The sequence below is a fragment of the Enhydra lutris genome, unplaced genomic scaffold (genome assembly GCF_002288905.1).
Source record: "Enhydra lutris kenyoni isolate GAN:26980312 unplaced genomic scaffold, ASM228890v2 scaffoldscaffold37, whole genome shotgun sequence".
NCBI classification, from domain to species: domain Eukaryota; kingdom Metazoa; phylum Chordata; class Mammalia; order Carnivora; family Mustelidae; genus Enhydra; species Enhydra lutris.
In genome coordinates, this window is record NW_019154121.1 from 22,271,579 (window position 1) to 22,279,111 (window position 7,533).

At 40.8% G+C, this 7,533-nt stretch overlaps 1 long non-coding RNA gene across 1 annotated transcript; it reads left to right on the forward strand.

Moving 5' to 3' along the window:
- Window positions 1-4,985: 4,985 nt before the first annotated feature.
- On the forward strand, window positions 4,986-6,922 carry LOC111154489. Its single transcript, XR_002641093.1, has 2 exons — window positions 4,986-5,175; window positions 6,597-6,922. It is a non-coding gene; the product is annotated as an uncharacterized LOC111154489 (long non-coding RNA).
- The last annotated feature ends 611 nt before the right edge of the window (window positions 6,923-7,533 follow it).

Genomic DNA, 7,533 nt, shown 5'->3' on the forward strand with positions numbered 1-7,533 from the left:
GGATTGGGATGCCTGGGTGACTCAGTTGAGTGTATGCCTTTGGCTCAGGTGGTGATCCTGGGGTCCTGGGATCGAGCCCTGCATGGGGCTCTCTGTTCAGTGGGGAGCCTGCTTCTCCCCCTGCCTGCCGCTCCCCCTCCTTATGCTTTCTCTCTCTCTGACAAAATCTTTGAAAAAAAAAAATTCGTGGATCATTTTTTTTTTTAAGATTTTATTTATTTATTTGACAGAGAGAGATCACAAGTAGACAGAGAGGCAGGCAGAGAGAGAGAGAGAGAGGGAAGCAGACTCCCCGCCGAGCAGAGAGCCCGATGCGGGACTTGATCCCAGGACCCTGAGATCACGACCTGAGCCGAAGGCAGCGGCCTAACCCACTGAGCCACCCAGGTGCCCTCGTGGATCATTTTAAACAGCAATGTGACATGGTCAGATTGTTTCATTCTTTTCTTAATAAAAGTGTATTCTTTAAAACTACAGAAATGAGAAATGTTTATATTAGATGAATCTTTAGGGACTTTTTCTGTGAGTGATGATTTCATTATACTATTTCCGTAACTGGTACCCTGCACATCTCTTTCTGCATCCCAGCAGAAGAACCTTTCTCTCTCACTGGCTTTGACACACAGAAGGCTCTGTTAAGATTTGCTGCTATGAAATCCCAGGCATGCAGCAGGGTGCAGCCAACTTAGGCAAAGGCCGTGGTCTGTCCCCCGTGTGCCACCCTGAGAAACTGGAGCTTCACCACCCATCTGGGAGTATTTGCCAATTCCTACTGTCATGTCATTGCCACTATATATTTTTTTAATCTACTTTTAAAATTTTTTACCATGGGAAAATTCAAATATTAATGTATGGAAGAGTAGAGAGGATAGTATAATACACCCTCCTGTACCCATCACCCAATGTCAGCAATAAACAACTCATAATCGTCTCATTTATACTTGTCTCTCCCATACCATTGCATTGTTTTGAAGTAAATCCCAAATATCGTATCATTTCACATGTCTCTAAAAGTTAAGAACTTGTTTAAAAACATATCCACAATTATTACAACTAACAAAATAATTATTCTTTTTAAAAAAATATTTGGGGGCATAGGAGGGGCAGAGGGAGAGGAAGAGGGTCTCAGGCAGACTGCATGCTGAGCACAGAGCCCCTGGGGCTCCATCCCCCAACTCTGAGATCATTATTTGAGCTGAAATCAAGAGTCAGACACTTAAATGACTAAGCCATCCAGGTGCCCCCCCCATAATTATTTATTATCATCAAATTTACGGTGTTCAAATTCTAATTGTCTCTCTTTCTTTTAAGTTGGCTTATTGGAATCATCATCTGCATAAGGTCCACGTTTGTAATCAGTGGTGTTTCCTGAGTCTCTCTCAATCAACAGGTTCCTCTTTTCCTTTCTTCCTCCCTCCCCCCTTCCTTTCTCCCCTTCCTTCCTTCCTTCCTTCCTCTCTCTTTCTCTTTCTTTCCCTTTCTCTCTTTCTTTCACCTTGCTTGTTATTTATTTAACTTTAGGCTCTTAACAGAATGGAAAGTTGGAAAACAACACTTTAAAGGTGCCATGCTTCATGTCTACCTTCATTGTTTTTTCTTCTAGCCCTGACAATTTTTGAGGTAAAGAGTTGTATCCTATTATCACAAAACATTCTTTGAATTTGTGAAATATGTCTAATATTGCTTAGTTGTTTTTAGCCTGCCAGCTTTATCCAAGCATTGAATGTAGGTGATCTTACAGCCAACTGAATTCAAGAAAATATAATGTTAAATGTATTTTTGGAAAGGGAAGAAAATGTTATCTATTTTTAAAAAAGATTTTATTTATTTGAGAGAGAGAATGAGAGAGAGAGAGAGAGAGAGAGAGAGAAAGAGAGCATGAGAGCGGGAAGAGCAGAGGGAGAAGCAGACCCCCTGTCAATCCCTGAACTCCAGGATCATGACCTGAGCAGAAGGCAGTTGCTCAACCAACTGAGCCATCCTGGTGCCCCAGGGAAAATGTTATCTAAACAGAAAAACAGTAGAAGATATCACCAAGAAAAATATCAATAGAATTAAATATATGCTAAGTTAGAATTTTTTGGTCAACAAACACAACATAGAAAGATAAGGGGGGGGTGGAGGAGGGGGGATAGTTGCCATATATGACAGATAACAAGTTTGTAGCCTTAATACATGTGACCTGGTCTAGCCTGCCAATGGGTCCAGATGGGTCCACTCACAAGATTACCCAAAGTCCTGATTCTCTAGATCATCTTCTAGATTATCTGAAAGTTCTGTTTTTTCCCTCAGGATCTCCTGCTGCAATTACTCACTTGAGAAGCATTAAGGGTGAGGGTGAGATTTTTACATTCAGACCCTCTGTACTATCTGTTGGTCTCAACGTCCTTCTGTTCTGTGGACCCCTGGAGCTATGCTGCATCTCTGCTGAACTCATCCCTACCACCTCTTCTTCTCCATCGATTAGGAAAACACCCTCTATTTATGACTGATGATTTTCAAAGGGATTCCCACGGAAGAGCTCCTGAGCCCCTACCAACCTAGTTCTTTTGATTATGCCACAGTCCCTTGTCTCCCAGAATTTACAAGCACTCTTAGGATGAAGGCAGAGAAGTAAAAGGGCAAGTCAGAGGATGGTCAGGCCCCTGTGGTACCTATAACTTACACCCTGACTCCCAGCATCTGCTGCATGAATTATTTCCTGGCTACAAGTGGCAGAAGTTTATCTGACAGATTAAGCAGAGAAGGGCTTATTCAAGAATATTGGGTAGGGGCGCCTGGGTGGCTCAGTGGGTTAAAGCCTCTGCCTTCGGCTCGGGTCGTGATCCCAGGGTCCTGGGATCGAGCCCCACGTTGGGCTCTCTGCTCTGCAGGGAGCCTGCTTCCTCCTCTCTCTCTCTCTGCCTGCCTCTCTGCCTACTTGAGATCTTCATCTGTCAAATAAATAAATAAAATCTTAAAAAAAAAAAAAGAATATTGGGTAGCTTGTAGAATTGTGGTGAAGACTGGAGGAAACAATCTTGGGGTTATGCTTCCAAGAAAATCACCCAGAACTATGCAGCATACCTGGTCTAACTAGGAAACTGTAGCCGCTGGCCCATCACCAGTCAGTGACTACCAGCAGCCAGGAGCTCGTGTGACTGCCACCACCGCCGCCAAAGGCATCAAGCCTCTTCTCCATCAGGACCTCAACCTTAAAGACCAGCAGGCCTCCCAAGCACATGACTCTGCTGTCACCCACACCAGCAAGAGGAGTGCACTCTTCAGTCTTCTCCCCCTCCCACCCCTTTTTTCACAGGAGTCCCACACCAGTGCATCTGACTGGAGGAGCACAAGGCACATACCTATGTCCTTGCTGAGGAATGGGAGGAGAATGATGATTCTTCCTTTTGATTTGGCAGAACACAAAGGGGAAATCCTGCTAACATCAAGAGGGTATTCCAAAGGTGCTGGGTACTAAAGACCAGGACAAATGTCTACCAGAATGAATGACTTAGGCTAGGTATGACGGGGTGGTCTCTTTGAGATAGGGTGGTCTTACACCTACTGATTAAAATACGAACTGGGTAGGGGGCTCCTGGGTGGGTCAGTCAGTTAAATGTCTGACTCTTGATTTCCACTCAGGTCATGATCTCAGGGTTGTGAGATAGAGCCCCAGGTCGAGCTTTGTGCTGTGTTCGGAGCCTGCCTAAGATCCCCCTAAAAAAAGAACACTTGTACCATATTTGGACAAATTAAAAAAATAAAATCTAATTATGAAAAAATATTGATGGGGTTAAAATATTAAAAATATTAAAAATACAAAGTTATTCATGGAGGCATTATTTTTAATAAAAGATTAGAACTATTCAGGTGTCTAGTAATAGAAGTTTGATTGAATAAAACTCATGGTATATCCCTACATACATGGAAAATAATGCAACTGAAAATGAAGGTGGAGGAATGATCTCTAGAGAATGATCTCTAGAATATAAGTAAGTGAAAAAACAAAGTGGAGAATAATATATACAGCAGTTAATACACATAGTAGTTATCTTTTCTGTAAGAAAGTTTGGGGAGATTATTTATATATATATGTATCTATCTATATATATAGAGAGAGATATATCCATTTACAAATGGCTCTTCATAGAAATTACCATTTTTGCTGGTAAAATGGTTAATTATTGGCAATTTCATACAATTCAACATAATACAGAGTGGAGGAGACAAGGTTGGAAAAGAGATTCTGCAAATACAATTGTTATGTATTTTTTACACTGGAATCATATAAATGTGTTTTACACATTTAAAACATTAAATTTAGGGTGCCTGGGTGGCTCAGTTGGTTAACCAACCGCCTTCGGCTCACGTCATAATCCCAGAGTCCTGGGATTGAGTCCCACATCAGTCTCCCAGCTCCACGGAAAGCCTGCTTCTCCCTCTGACCTTCTCCCCTCTCCTGCTCTCTCTCACTGTCTCTCTCTCAAATAAATAAGTAAAATCTTTAAAACAAAACAAAACAAAAATATTAATTTAAAATGATGACAATTCCTACAATTTTAAAGCAAACTGAAAACAATGAACCTAACTGTATATCAAATTAATGATGTAGCTCCACAGAGAAGACAATTATTTCAAGTGATTTTAAGTGATATTACAGTATAATATATTTGTCCCATGTACATTGTGGTAAGTATTTTAAGGGCAAAGAAATCTAACACTTTATTCAATAGTTACATTGCTAGTAGAAGTTTTGTGTTAGTATTTTGAAACTATTTTTTATACAGTGTTGCATATAGTAATAAGTAATTACGTTAATGTTAGGAGCCAAGATTTTCAGTGTAAGAGAGAAGAAATGTGAAATCAAAGGCATTAATGTAAATATTAACATGAACTTTGAATCATAATAGTAGAAATAATAGTAGAAATATTAGAATTTGATATTAGAAATACGGTTTTTATTTTTTTCAAAAATATCTCCTGTTTCTGTACTTTTCAGAAGGGCCTAGAAGTATTAAAAACCCATGGGCAATGAGCAACCACTAGTGCCTAGATTGTGGTCCTTAAATGACATTTCCCATTTGAAGGAACCAGGTTTTCTTGGACGGCTGAGTCCAAGTCTGGGACAGTACCTGTACAAGATGAGGCTGGAACATCCTACTGAGCCAAAAGCTATGATGTGATCCAAGACAGGTAGGTTGCATCAATAGGACTCAAGAGCCCAATGATGGGGCTCCAACTGACCAAGAATGGGATAATTTATTGATTGAAATTCATAGAATATATAAAAGCCTACCAAGGAGAAGGAGGAGAAGGAAGAGGAGGAGGAGGAAGAGGAGGGGGAGGAAGAGGAGGGGGAGGAGGTGGGGGAGGAGGAGGCATACCAAAACAAATTAACAAACTCATTAGATGCCATTGGTGGTAACTAGGTCTCAATCTTACTCTGAAAAATGGCAATTTAAAATAAATGAGTAAACATTATGCTGCCCTTCCAATTCAATCTGCATTTCAGGGTGACCAAACAACTCTCCCGGGGCTATTGATGAGGAAGAGTTCTTCACAGAGATTTCCCAGCTAGTAACAGTCGAAGGAATGACAGAATTAGAAAAATCACCGTTTTACCATCCTGATGATATAACTGATTAGGCAGAAACCAGTAACAGATGAAAACATTAGATGAAAAAAGCTTACAGTTGCAGTGGCTGACATCACCTGAATCCACAGATCAGTATTCAGTAAGAGTGAGACAGCCAGACAACATGTGCTTTTTGAGGTGCTCCTTTAGGAAAAGAAGAACCTGAAGCCAAGAAAGCTTTTAGAACTAACCTACACTTCACATGAAATAAAGGAGGTAGTAGAGGCTCAGGTTTAAGTGAGACCACCAGGACGTAAATGGATAAATCCAGAATATGAGATATTCTCTAGCACCACTGAACTAGCGTAATCAACAAGTCTATGGCATGAAGAAGTAAGAGGTTGCGTGAAGTGAGGAGACTATTCTAAATTTTAAAACACTCAAAAGACTTAACTGTCAAATGCAATGCATGGATCTCATCTGGATCCTGATCCTAACAAACCAATGAAAATGAAGAGATTTCTTAGGTATCAGGGAACTATGAAAATGGTCTAAGAATTAGGAGTGCCTGGGTGCCTCAGTCGTGAAGTGTCTGCCTTCTGCTCAGATCATGATCCCAGAGTCCTGGGATAGAGCCCCACAGCAGGCTGCCTGCTCAGTGGGAAGACTTCTCCCTCTCCCACTCCCCCTGCTCGTGTTCTCTCTTTTGCTATGTCTCTCTCTGTCAAATAAATAAAGAAAATCTTTTAAAAATGGTCTGAGAATTAGGTAATATCAAGGAGCATTTACTGTAGCTAAGTATGGTCCTGGCAGCATGGTTATGTAAGAATATATTTGTATATCTTAAGAGATGCAAAATGAAATACCTAGAGACAAAATAACATGAGGTCTGGTATTTGCTTTACAATATTGCGCAGGAGAAGGAGAGGGATAGATGAGGGCGGTGTGCTCAAATCCTAACACTGCTGAATCTGGATAATGGGTACTTTTTATACTACTCTTTCTAATTTTGTTTTTTGTGTTTTTGGAAATTTTCCAGAGAAAAAAGAATCAATGGAGACAGGCAAAATAGAAATCAATCCAGCCCCGTTCTTGTAGATGGAAAGACAAGGAAAAAGTTATTGCAAAACAGACTGACTTGCTGTGCTTGTCCTTGTGCACTGGGCAGCGCCGGCCCATCTGACAGCGATCACACCTTGCATGAATGTGACCTCGGTGGAAGGAAGGGCTGCGGGTGGCTGTGACAGTTCTTTCTCACATCTCCTTTTTGCAAACACCTGAGGTGGCACCTCAGCAATGCTGAGCAGAGTACGGAGCAGTTTGCAATGTTCTTTTGCATCCAAAAAAAAAAAAAAAAAAAAAAAAGAATCACACTTGATATCTTTGCTGATTCACTGAGGAATAATTTTTGGTCCCATAAGTACATCTCAAGATTGAAGTGAAACTTGGAAGAACTTAACAAGTTGTTGATTCTGTACAGCTTACCCCTCATCCCCCCTCTTCTGACACTTCCTCTGTGCCTGTCCTGTTTGAGTAAAGGTGCTAGGTGAGGAAAGAAGAAATTTCCTTTTTTTAGATGAAGGATTGTAAAAATTAGGGATGCAATCACAGCCAAGTCTGTGACCACTCTCCATTCCAGAACCCGGGGCTGGCAGAAAGTATCAATGAATGGATCAGTTTTCTTTCCCACTGGACTCGGCTTCTTGCCACACCACTCCAGTAGCACCATATCGATAAAGTCATTCTTACTCAAAATGTCTTCAGACTGAATTGTAGAGTAAAGCATTTGCCTCGCTGCTTTTTAATTTCTACAGTAGAACAAGAAGAAAAACATCTTGAATAAGAAGCTCAAGGAATTTGGATTAGATTAAATTCAAGGAGGAACCTCATGTGAGGAAGCTGAAATCTGGAACAATCATGCTACTTAGAAAGATTATGATGATTCCCCTAAAATATCTATTAAAACTGGACTGATT